The sequence below is a fragment of the Coenobita brevimanus genome, chromosome 103 (genome assembly GCF_032717465.1).
Source record: "Coenobita brevimanus isolate Jiangsu-jjx chromosome 103, ASM3271746v2, whole genome shotgun sequence".
In the NCBI taxonomy this organism is placed as follows: Eukaryota; Metazoa; Arthropoda; class Malacostraca; order Decapoda; family Coenobitidae; genus Coenobita; species Coenobita brevimanus.
Window position 1 is genome coordinate 43105601 of NC_137056.1, and position 14001 is coordinate 43119601.

Genomic DNA, 14001 nt, shown 5'->3' on the forward strand with positions numbered 1-14001 from the left:
TTCCTGATATGGGCCATATGCATGTCTTAGGTACTGTACAGGTATCCTCCCTTACTTTGACACTGCCACTCCTTTTCTTCTCTCCTGCCCTGCCTTATTTTTCTATTCTTAGATCTTCACCTTTTTCCTTAAGCAATTTTTTGGTCCTATAAATAGCCTACTACCCTTCTTTGCCTTTCAATTCCATTTTCAGTTCTCTGCGTATCCACCAAAGTCGCCTTTTTCCGTCACTCTCTACCTTTCCGCCTTCTTCCGTCTATTGTCGGACAAGGCATCGAGTGAAGCGTGGAAAAAAAAAAAAAGTCCAAGAAGTTTAATGTTTTTCTGTCTCTACTCCGTAACGGTCCACCTTCCCACGACACACAACTCTCCTGCTCACATCGGCACTTTCCCGCCCTATCCCATTGTTCCTGGTCATTCTCTTCTTCACTTTCCGAGCATCCTACTCCCTTATGTTTAGTTCTGATCGGGTCTGTATTTGCTCCTTCTTGGTTCGTTATTTACCCATTCAATACATGACTTCATTAAACTTGCTACAACTATATTCCACTTAGGGAATATTTTTCCCCCTCACTTTCAGTAAACGATTTTATTGAATTACTGGTTAGAATCAGCCTCTGCTATGTAATATCCAATCATCCCTTAAGTTCCATGGTGATTTTATTTAGTTTAGAGGGGATCTGCTGTTGTGAAGGGATCAGGTAGTATTAAAAAAAAAAAAAAAAAAAAAAAAAAAAAAAGGCACCATTAGGCAATGAATTGTTGTGGTGGTATGTCATGACTCTTTATTGTTATTTTACTGCGGCAATTCAGCCAGTTCAATTACCGGTCGTACCAAAATATTTATTGGAGCATTTATCCCTTAGGCGGAAAGTGAGATTCTATGGCTTTTGAGTATACATGAAAATGATGAACACTAATGGAATATCAAATGTCGCGCTAATGGAGATCAGCTGACGAATGCATGTTCAAAATGTGTTTTTCTTTATAGCTATTTAATGACTGGCTGTGATAATAATAACAAGAAAGTGTCCCGGGTCTACCTAATGGTTAATCTTTGTGAGACCTGAATATCCAACAACACTGAAATCGAAAATTAAACGCGGGAAACGAGATATGTGGGAGCAGAGAATAACAACGTAAAATGTGAAAAAAAAAAAAAAAAAAGACAAGGAAAAACACAAAACAGCACAGCAACAGCAAACAACACACAGGAAGGCTACACAGAAATTCCTCCAGTGTATTACATATTCTTACTTTCTTTGTCCGCCTCTCCGTCCCTCTTGCTCCCTCCATCAATGTGGCAGGAGGGGACAGTCCCAAGGGGGACAAGGGTATGGCCAAAAGAAATGTTAACACGTATAGTAACAGGATGGCTTCTGTTTTAGTCTTCTCAGGTGAGGAGAGACTTCCTGGGATGAATTAAAATCTTCAGTGCATGGATCTTATATATTATACTCTTCCTTCGTCGGCCAATGCATCTCTAGGAGCAGCTAGGTTAGTCAGTCACAACCTAAGGATTTCAAACGCAAGGCGCTTCACTTTAAGCTCCATTTAGTGCTTGAACGTAGTCCCTTAAGGATTTTAATACTCAAGGGACTTCAGATGAAAGTCCCATGTAAATAGTACTTCACTTTCACGAAGCCACATATGCAACTATTTAGCAATTCTATAGTTTTTTCAGCTTGGCCTTGTGATCGGCTGCAAATATCTCCATTAACCCCTGTAGTACCAGCGCATCTTTCATATTTCATTCTTGATACGGTCAGACGATTTTATGTACTGGTGGTGATGAGGTTAGACAAACGCATCACTAAACTCCTAACCCTCTTTCCCACCTAACAGCCAGCCAGTCATACACAGCCTCTCTCTCTCTCTCTCTCTCTCTCTCTCTCTCTCTCTCTCTCCCAGTCAATATCGAGGTCAGGTCAGGTCAGGGGTAATGGTCACTCACTGCTGGGCTCTCCGTCAATTACCCCCTAATGACTGCACCAACCAATCACATGCTGCCTGCCTAAGTGTTTTGGAATTGGAGTTCGGAAGATGGAGAGAGGAAGGATGTCAGTAAGGGGAAGAACAGAGGGATAGGGTTTGGAATCTAGGTGGATTAGAAGGCTTCGCTGCGCTTTTCCTTGGAGATTCATTTTGCATTTTACACTTTTTGCCTACCAAAGTGTTTTGGAGAGAGAGAGAGAGAGAGAGAGAGAGAGAGAGAGAGAGAGAGAGAGAGAGAGAGAGAGAGAGAGAGAGAGGGGGGGGGAAGGACAAAGGGATGGGAACGGATTCTAGGTGGCTTAGGAGGCTTCGTTATATATCTTTGTTAGCGATTTATTTTGCATATTACACTTTTTTATCTCCTTGTACGTTACTCAGGCAAAAGAATATAAGAAAGACTAAGAAAATATCAGGGTGAAATACGCATAATAAACCTCTAAGAAGAAGATGCTCTGAAGCCTCCTTTACCACGTGGAATACCGCCCTTATACCAATACATTTATATCAAAATTATGTTTACTGTGAAGATGCGACTTGGACCGACTTTAAGAGGGTCCAAGCCGGATCAAACCTCATATAATCTCAATGATAATCTTCAGAATAATTAATCACAGTATGAGGGTTTAATCGCTACTCAAGACATTCCTATTCACCACCTTCTTTTCGTCGCCTTACTTCATTTCCCGTTAATAGTATTCTTGCATTTACATCCCATAAATTTTCATACCATTTTTCCACATTCATTCGCATACTTTAGCACCGCTTTCCGAAATAATTTCTTGTTTTCAGAATAATTTGCATTAATAATTCATCCAAATTTTTCATTTAACTTTTCTTAATCTAATTTTTCAACAAACTTCTTGCACTCAATACATTCCCTGTTTCCTTACCCCTAATTCCGAACAGAAAACGCATCCTGTCTATGTTTGTCTCGGGATATACAGAGCAATTTGTCTGTCTCCCCACCAGAGATATTCTACCAGATCTAATTTGCCGGGACACGCACCTGGCGGGAAGCGGGTAAGAAAAATATCCACCTACAAGAACCCCTGATTAAATTTGAGGAAGGCGTCTGCTATCTAACCGTGCGCCATCAGGGGAGAAGGAGAGCCAGAGTTTTGATATTTCGTAACACCTCCCGTTTAGTGCCTTATGCAGCCCACTGCACTTGAATATCCTCTCGCTGACTCAAACTACGTCGGTATTAAAACGATATAAATAAGAAAATATAATGTTAAGGTCTAATATAATAGGGAGAGGTGCTACGAACCCTCCCACGTCACTTACACTACGATCCTCTGTAATGAAGGTAACATGCGCGGCTGAAACATTGCCACTCTGACCACCCTCACCTCACTACTCTTTGCTTTTACTACTATTTTTTCTTTTGTTTTGAAGCAGCTGTTGGTCTGGTGGCTTAGGGCCCTAGTCGGGTTACGGGTGCTAAGCGTATCGGTTTAACTCCTTAACTCCTCCATTAATGATTTCTTGTAATATATTCTTCCTGTATGTTGCTTAGACGAGTTACTTGGAACTTTGTAATAGTGAAGGAGGTGAATGAAAACTAATTATTATCCCCTCAGCTAGGGAAAAAAATTAATTTGAAAATAATCCTCGTTTTTTCAGTAGCAAGAATAAAAGCATTCGTCATTGTACTGAAGGGTTTAAGATGCTGTTGCAGGTTTTTAAGTTACGTACTGCCAGCAGTGACACATGCCAGTCACTTGGATTCTTGGCTACCTATATGCTCTGAACTACAGTTAATATAGTCTCTTGCCCCTAAAATTTGCAAGATATTGCTGAATTTGCTTCTGAAATCAATGATAAAGCTTCGAATATAACTAATACAACGCTACGAGTTTTATGTGCACCGATACCAGTAACTTCCAATATAGCCGATAACACTTCGATTTTCGCGTCCACAGCTACCAGTAGACACCTCTTTCTGATTCGCACCTGCCTAGCATGGGGAAAGCTTCTGGCTATGTCCATCTTTCAGCTAACAGGTAATCTTGCAATGAATCGAAAAACGAAAAAAAAAAAAAAGTGTGAAACGCGTTTTCGCCACAAGATAAAAGAAGAAACTTAAACAACGGAGGCTGATGAGCTACCTTTTTCGCTGATCTCAGCACTACCGGCATATATATTGGATATTTATGGAAAACTTTTGCATGTTATTAAGATTAATGTGTAAAATCAGGAGTTTTAATCACTCTCTCTCTCTCTCTCTCTCTCTTCCCAACTGGTAGAGCCAACATTAATAAGATGACAGATTTATAGGTCGATTTGGTGGGTTGGCATTTATATAACAGACCGATGTACCGGTAGATGACACACAGATAAACATTAGATATAAATAGGCAGGTAGATATATATTTAAATAGATACGGTACTAGTAGATAACTGGATTACCAGGCACTGGTTTCTTACATAACGTGTTGTGAACTATGGGACTCCTGATTAACTATTGATAAGATTCTGAACATAATCATATTTAGTGACATATGAAGTCCAAGGTCGCTCGCAAGTTCTTGGCATCTGGACGGTGTAAAGAAACAACTGATCTCATCGCCAAGGAATAAGCATCGTATCAGGAAGTCTTTTATGCAAACCCGAATACGGCTAAAAGTTTTTCCATTCTCTCACATGAGATCATCCACAGGTGTACGGATACATACATGAACAAAAAAAAAAAAAGTTAGGTATCAAGCTCTACTGTTTCAATGCTGTCTTAAATATTCCATAAATCTAAGGACAAACCTGACAGATAATAAACAGCCAAGGAAGAAGCACTATCGGTACGAAGTGTCATTTCTCGGTCTTACATCATCCATCTGCCAGAGGTTTGCGGGTAACTCTGAACCGCTAAGGATGAACCACCGCGATGCTTCATCCCTCGGTCTTAAATCATCCATCAGCCAGAGGTCTAGGGATAAATCTGATATTCGCGTAGTGCCTGTGCCAATATTTAGCTTTTGCCGGGGTTTGAGAGCGGCCGCCAGGAACGCTCTGCAAACACGGCTGGCAAATTAGGTTCATATTTCACGGATCCTGCACGGCGCGCTTGCCGTGTGTTATTTTTTTCTTTTTTCAGACCGCAGAGAAAAGTCCTAGTCTAACCACATTCTCCGCGCTCACGCTAGGCTCGGTTAGTTTGGGTACAGGAAAACTTAGGTGGATGGTGGAGTAGCAGGCAGCATGTGAACAGTGACTGAGCATGAGGAATACTGTGGTGTGGGTAGTGGATGAGCTGGGAGTTACTGAGGGTGTGTGCAGGTGTCGGTGAGGGTTAATGTGGGTGTGGGTGAGCAGTGGGTGACTAAGGGTTAGTGCAGGTGTCGGTGAGTAGTGCGTGAATAAGGTACTACTGTGTGTGGGAGCAGTGGTGAAAGGCGAGGGTAAGGGTTACTGTGGGTGTGGGTAGTGGGTGAGGGTGAGGATTACTGTGAGTATGGGCAGTCCGTGAGGGTAAGGGTTCTGTGGGTGTGGGAAGTGGGTAAGGGTGATGGTGAAGGCTGCTGTGGGTGTGGGTAGATGTTAAGGCTGAACGTTTCTGTGGGTGTGGGCAGGGGGTGAGGGTGAAGGGTACTGTGGGTGTGGGCAGTGGATGAGTGTAAGGGTGAGGGTTATTGTGGGTGTACAGTAGGTAGTGGGTGGGGGTGAGAGTTACTGTTTTGTGCGCAGTGGGAGAGGTTGCAGTTGTGTTTTTCATACAGGTACCTTATTTTTTCATTAACATTCATTTCACCATAATAATAATAATAATAATAATAATAATAATAATAATCAGTAATAAAAATTCATTCACCACAGCAAACCAACTCTCCTTTTTCTCCTCCGATCAGATTTCATTCACTGTTATGTCAAGTTAATGCGGTATAAACCCTCACTCACTCCATATTACTGTACGAAAATTATCTATATTTAAATACTTGTATACAGTGATATTATGCGCAGTATTCATGGTAGCAAAAATATTTCGCAAGATCACATTTTTTGCAAATGATTAAAATTAACAACATTTATCATTACAAGGAACCTAATACAACGGCAAAATAATTAAACATGTATCATACTCACACAGAAAATAACAATAATAAATACTGTTTTGTGTTAAGACAGAGTAGAGCCCATCAGTCTGCGGTAATAAAAACATCCATCAAACAGACCCCATAATGATTAAATAAGAACAAGAGAGACATAAAAAAAAAAAAAATAGCGAGAGAGAGAGAGAGAGAGAGAGAGAGAGAGAGAGGTTCTGAAGAAGGTGTAACAACAGTAACATCAATGTAACACTCACCATCACCTCAAAGTCAGTGGGTGCAGGTGGGAAGTCTGTGGGTGAGGAGGGACACTACCTTTTTTGACAGCCTTGAATCGTGCATCCACATTCATGCTCCCTTCTGCAGAGTCGTCGGCATCCTCAACTGGTGAAATGTCAGGGTCTTGTCTCTTGCCTGTCAACGAAATATATTTCTGGGCTTATATGTTGGCAGTAATTGTTGAATATCGAAGCAGTGTCATCACCGACTCATCACTGCTGCTAATGGACCCGTCTGGTGCAGCTCTACCCTCCACTGCCGGCAACTTGTGTTCGTCAAGCTCAACCTGCATCTCGTTTAACTGTGAGATGTATTCTAAGTGGCTTTGGAGGTTTCGTAACACATCCTCCTCAGGGAATTATTGTGGAGAATATAATTCAATACCGTCTTCTGTGTTATTGAAGCAAATAGTGTCGATAATAAAAAACGGTACAAGTATCATGAAACTGTTAAGGATTAATATGCAAAATATATCGCTAAGGAAAAGGTGTTATAAAATCTCTTAGGCCACTTACAATGTGGGTTTGTGACTGAATGATACCCACAAACTCACATTTTGCGTGCCTGCCGTTAGCAAATCACACATACTGTAAGTATCAAAAACATGAGGCGAATACCGACATTATATTCACTTCTGAATACATCACCTCACCCTCAGGATGCTCACCACGTTGTCTGTCACAGAATTTAACATCAATGAGATTAGAATCAAGGTATTTTCAGTGATGAATGTACAAAATTAATGGTGGACACGGAAGACAAAACGTTAATGGGTTTGGAAACTAAGTCGGCTTTGGGTCTACTAGTGTTTGCTGCAGATGGTTGTCTACCACGCTGGTCTCACTGTTGGACAAAGTTTGTTTCCGCTATGTCCCTGTCCTTCCTGAATGTAATTACAATTGCTGCAACTCGTATTCTTGGGGAAGATAGACAGATCGATTAGATCTGGATAGGCAGATAGGTAGATACAGAGGTGTAAATGAATTAGTAGATCCAAAGATGACTTAATTATGCATGGATAGATAGTCAAATAACTTATGATGCAGTTCTCAATATAATAATCGCAATCAGTGGACATTACAACGCATTATCACAAAGATCAGAACACACTGGCACGCATAATTACATTATGACGACAAACAGACAGAGGCAGAGTGACAGACGGATGGACAAGACCAGTAGACAGTTCGATAAATATATCGACAGATGAACACAAGTAGAGAATTATATACCGTAGGTTCTTACCAGGTGACAGATTGGTAGATCGATGGATAGATAACGCAGATACTGTGCAACTGGATATGATAAATCCAGTCAGACAGGTAAAAACAGACATAGATAGACACAGATAGAATGACAGACAGATAGATAAACAGACAGACAGAGGCAGATACAGGTATTCATATAGACATATAATCAGATATAGTTGTAGCTAACACAATTAATCAAATCAGTGGATAATAGAACGCATTTTCGCAACAATCAGAGCACACTGGCACGCATAATAAGTACATTAGCACACACCATTACGTCATGAAACAAATTAAAACTCATCAACACGCAGTCCTCCACATTACCCGGCATTACCAAATTAATTCAAGCACATAAACATGCACTTCAACCAAACCCGAATAGTTATATACCAAGCAACACACTGGCATGAGCAAAAAAGTTCACCGACGTTTCTCTTCCACCGGTGACAATGGAAGGTATTGCATGATACTATTTTATCTGATGGCCATAGAAGGCAAACGACAAAGGTGCAGGAGAAGGCAGGATACTCTATCTTGTGAGGAGGAATGAGAAACAAGGAATTCAGGACAATGCTGGCAAAGAACTGTCGGCTAAGTTTTGCTCACGGCTGGGGGGAAAAAAAAAAAGAAGAAAAAAAAAAAAAAGCATCACGCCGCTTAGCATTTTGAAACGTGGACGAAGCGTAATAAGAGTGGAGAAATTATTACTGGTATTTACTGGTACTATGATAATACATAAAACGGCACAAAAGCGGATGTTATTATAGTCTATCGTTTCAATATAATAATCTCACCTCTCTGTGTCTGGGGAATCTGCTCATTTGCATAACCATCGAACCCCAATGGTGCGACTCTTTTTTTGAGGGGTGAACAGTACACTCCTAGTGTGGAGAAAACAGAGAAAGAGAGACTGACTAGATGAGTTTGTGAGGTGGAGGGGGGGGGGGGAAGTAGAGGGAAAGACCAAGGATGATATGGAGAGAGGGGAAGACCAAGAAGGATGTGGAGGGAGGGGAAGATCAAGGATGATATGAAGGGAAGGAGTGGAGATGTATGACAGAAAAGGGAGGTGAGATGGAAAGAAGGCAGCCCGATGGCGGAGGGGAGGGTGACACAGGCTATTGGTATATGTCCACTCCTTCCGGGATTAAGGTGTTTGGCTACGGACAGAAAAATGGACTAATTGTGTGGAACAGTTTCTACTCATCCCTATAGTACTATGTAATAAGTTATTTTCACTCAGTTTCCCCCTATCTATTTATTTATTTTTCTCCGTACGCAGTTGCTGACTTTGTATACGGGCCTGATTAGTTCATGCGTGGATTACAGCTCTCATGTGTGTGGGGGGGGAGGGGGGCTCATTACCAAGACTTTCTAAACAGGAAGGAATCAAGGCTACTGTATACTTACTGACTCCCTTCAGTCTCTCTCTCTCTCTCTCTCTCTCTCTCTCTCTCTCTGTCTGATGAAGTGTTGCACCCTTCTCCCTCGGTTATTGCCATAACAATGCTCACCACTCTGCTGAACTGGCTGCTTGCATCATTACCCCGTTACGGCTGACGCACTATTACTGTTTAGCAGCGAACACATTTCTCTCTCTCAGACTATCTAATGCAACTTAAAATCGGTATTCTTAAAACCTTCATAAATGCTGTTGGTCAGCTCTGGAATTATCATCCGCAATCTGTCTTTCCCCCTGCTACTGACCTCCAGTCTTTTCAACGCAATGTATCCAGACATCCTGAAATGTACGGATCTTGATTTTGGCTTCCTTATCAATTTATTTATTTTCTGGGAAGGACAGCTTTATCCAGGTTTCATTTTTTTTTTTCCAAAAAATATCGGAATATGGCAAGTTAATACCATTCATGTTATTTATAAAACTACGTTTATAATAAGGGGGCACAGACAAAATTCTCTGACAGCAGTAGTATATAGTAAGCAAAATAAATAGCAAAGGAAACAGTGTTACGAAATCCTTTAATCCGACAAGAATACAGAAAAATGTTCTCTGCCTCTCTGGCTCCAGTGGCCATCGTGTTCAAATCCGTGAATTTTCTCTCCAGAATCGTCAGGTCGAGAATAGTAAAGTAAAAATAGCGGCGACCAAGGACAAGAAACAGCCGACTTGAGAGCGGTGTCAGAGGCAGACCCACTCTCCTGGACGGTCTGGTGGCCACTGATATGTTTGAGGACCCTGAGTCGCACACACCTGCCTACTTCTCTGACTCAAGAAAGAGGAACCATATCCTATCACTCTGTTAGTATATTATATAAGAAGTATCATATTACAGTGTTTTATTAATGTTCAGCCTCCCTTGTCCTACCGCTTTATTAGTAGATTATATAAAAGCATATCTTAGAAATGTTTATCATATGTACTGTAAAAAAGGGTAACTTTACACTCCCACTTCTGTCTTTCTTTCCTTCATTCTTTCCTCTTCCTTCTGCCTGTGGGTGACTCTACACTGAGTGACAAGCCAAATGGTTTCCTGTACACCAGGAAACCATTTACTACGCTGGGTGGTAACCATATAACCAAATTTTGGCGCCTGGTGGTTTGGTGGGTAATTATTGCGCTCCAATCGGATTGAGCCGGTGAAGGTTTATATCCAAGGGATGGTTGGGGTTGATTGCTCATGTAATACCACTCAGGGATGAGTGAGGCTGGTCACTCTCATCTTAAATGTCGGGACCAACTGCCTAGCCCCGGGCTCCTACGCTCCTCATGGAGCAATGTAGGATTAGATGATGATGATGATGATGATGATGACTGTAAAAACGGGCTGAAGAGGGATACCTTCACGTGTTGGCACCGATAAAACCTGGTGGCTTCGATGTCTGGTCATACAAACGTCCCTCATCTCCCTCCTCATCCCCGGAAGGTGGACGGTGGACTGCAGATGGGCAAATTCAGCTTACGGTCATACGGTCCACAGGGTTCAGGTTCAGATAAACCTGGGCTTAAAGCATCAGACAGCGTATAGCAGACAGACTTTCAGCAACTGTTATTGATATGGTGCTTTTGTCACCGCAGGGATTACGCATTGTTTTCAGCTATTATCAGTTCTGTGTCTGGACGTCCGCGTGTATTATTTCCCTAGCGCTGTTTCCACCCTTTTCCACTCCTTTCCCAACACCATCGAGCCCCACCGCCAAACGGAATGCGGGAGCCCATTCGTAAAAAAATAAATAAATAAATAATCATGAATTCTGATCAAACTCCTATATTTAATTGTAGGTGCGTGATCCCCCAGCGAGAGAATCAACTGTTAAATGGCAGCCGCGTTATTAAACTGTTTATAATTAATCACAGCGCAATATACAGTATGCAACCACCGCACCTATCTCCCGTATAATATCAAATGTGCAAATGGTGATTTTGTCAATTTTAATTCTCTCAGGCTCCTATGACTCACTTCCATATAACACCAACTCTGGAACTGTTGATTTGTTACCTTTTTAATTCTTTCAGGTTCCTCTGGCTCACTTTTGTATACCACAAACTGTGGGACTGTTGATTTTTTTGTCAATCTTAATTCTTTCAGGCTCCTATAACTTACTCCCAGCCGATTAAATAGTCTGGTGTTATCGACATCTGAATATTAGAGTTCTTTCGATTATGTGAGGATTAAATAGTGAGGTTAGATGTAGGTTTCATTAACTCATCCCGGCTGGGGTCCTTCCTAAGCTGGATAAACTCGTTGGAAAGTAGCAAGACTAAACAAATATTAAACGTCACCGTGCTGAATGGGTTGAAGATCAGTGGTATGTGTTTTCATCCCTGTTTTTCCTTTTTTCATACATTTCTCCTCCTCCCCCTCCTCCTCCTGCTCCTCCTCCTCCTTTCTTGTTCTTTACTGATAAAACACTTCGAAAGTCTCATATGAACTGGCTACTTGTACGTATTATTGACGCTGTGTGCATTTGTGTTCGTATGAAGCTGCTCTTCTACTTAATCAGCTCGTTTTCTATTGTTTGTGTTCTCCTTATGCCTAGTCTTGCTTGCTGTTCTCAAAACTATTTTTTATTTCTTTCTCAGAGAATCCTCAATTTGGGTCACGCTGAACAGGCAGATAGCTTCATTCTTCACCCTATCGTTGGTTTTATTTAATATGGCTGATTCTTTGTGATTTTTAGCATTCTTAAATTCCTTAAGCTACGTCTGATAGTTTGCCGCAGCTGTTCTTCCAGCCACCTACTACCTGTCTATATATCCATCTGTGTCTATCTGTCTATCTATCTGCTGCAGTTACTCTTCTTCCTATCTATCTATCAATCTGTTTGTCTATCTATCTATCTGTTGCAGTTTATCTATCACCCATTCCTTTACAGAACCCTTCCAGTTCGAAACGCCTCCCCATAAATTAATAAAATCGTCCGGAAATAACAATATTATACTTACTTAGGCTCCTATGACTCACTTTCAGCTGAATATCAAACTGACGTTAAATAGAATAGAGTACTAGAGTTATCCCGACCGCGAGAGGGTTAATGGTGGCAGATAGCACTCTCAGGCTCTTATGACTTATCTCACCTGAACAGAATCGTCTTCCGCTGGATGGAATCAAATACTACACTTCATTTACTTTAAACAGGAGGATATTATCGTCCTTTTGGAGCCTATTATTATGTACCTTAATAACAGAATACGATAATACTACAGCTCTGCATCATCTCTATAGCACTTCTTCGTGACTAGCGCCATTTTCTAGAGTTAATTAACTGTTATAGCTCTCAGCATTCAGTTCAATGCATAGAAATGTCCTATCATGAGAGGGATACCATAATCCCTCTAATTCGAAGTGTCTCCCCTAAATTGCATATAATCGTGTGGAAACAGCAAGAATACATTTTAAATAGACGCTACGGTACTGCAAAGCAAAAGAAGTGAATGAATAATGAATACTACAATAAAATGCCAGGCAGCGTCCCCCCTCGCCCGCCAAGGAACAATACTATTTGGTCGTCTGTGAATTTCGATTTTGAAAGTTTTTATTTTCCGCCAGCGTTGGCCGGGCTTTGTGCTCCGGCCGTTCATTAAAGCAAACCACTTCAGCTTTTTACTTTGCGTTTCCCTCACTTTTATATTCACTGGAAAGGAAGAGCGTTTCATACACTGAATTCTGGCTTTGTGTTCCCATCGACGGCGTAGGAACAAGGGTGGCAATTTTTTTAAAGGTCAGTCCCGTGTTGCTGTGGATATATTCCGATGTATGTATAATGAATGGCTTCATTAACTCTTTTATTGTGGTGGCGTCTTTTTCGATTATGTTCTTGTTATCTCGAGAGATTTTATTAGATGATGGATGGATAGATGGATAGAAGGATGGATAGGTAGGTAGATAATTACCATCACCATCACCACCACCATCACCATCATCAGCACCATTATCCTGACCCTCTTCCTCCCTGAAGACGGAATGAGGCTTATGTAAGGGTGAAAAAAGAACATTATAAAAAGAATAAGTAAAAACGAATTAAGAGGAATTAGTGTGCGCTGAAGACAAAGACGCGGAGAAGAAAAATGTGGGAGACTAAAATTATATAATGAAAAATTATACGCGAGAGGAAAGATTGAGATGGATGGATTCAGAGATGCGAGAAATTTAATACATAACTGATGAAGGAGCTGAGTGCTGGAGAGGGTCGCCTTCATGTGGTGGTACCGATATAACAATGAGACGCCACTGCCTAGGTATACAAGCGCACCTCAGCAACTTCCTTATCCCCCGAAAGGAGGATGGTGGAGAGCAGACGTGCAGCTTAAGCCAGAAGCCGCGTCCAGATATGCCTGAGGTTGCTGTCAAGGAGCTATATTGATAAAACTGTGAGGATGCTGGAAGTGACTCAAAGAAAGTGGGAAGAGTTAAGTAATGAGCATTATCATCATCTGCTGTATTATATGAAGATACAGTACATAATAAGTGAAGCTGAGTTACTAACAAAGATACCTAACCCGTTTTAGCTCACTTGATGGCCAAGTGTAGTAACAACGAAGGGTCGATCTAACTGGCGACCAAGAACACTTTAGGACTCATTGAATTCAAGCAACCACGACCTTGTTCTCAAACTGTAAAACGTGTGTATGTGGAGGGGGGGCGGGACAGTTATGTCAAGTGAAAAGTCGGCTGGTATGAAGGGTGTGGGTTGGTAAGAAGGTGTGGGTTGGTAAGAAAGTGTGGGTTGGTAAGAAGGTGTGGGTTGGTAAGAAGGTGTGGGTTGGTAGGAAGGGTGTGGGTTGGTAGGAAGGGTCTGGGATGGTTTGAAGCGTGTGGGTTGGGATGAAGTGTGTAGGTCTTACTGACTCCCTGCAAACTCTCTCTCTCCAGCTTAGTGTTGCAACCCTCTCTCACTATTGTACTATTGCTATTTAAGTGGTCACTCATCTTCCGAACTGATTGCTCGCCTCTCTCCCGTATTACTTCTGG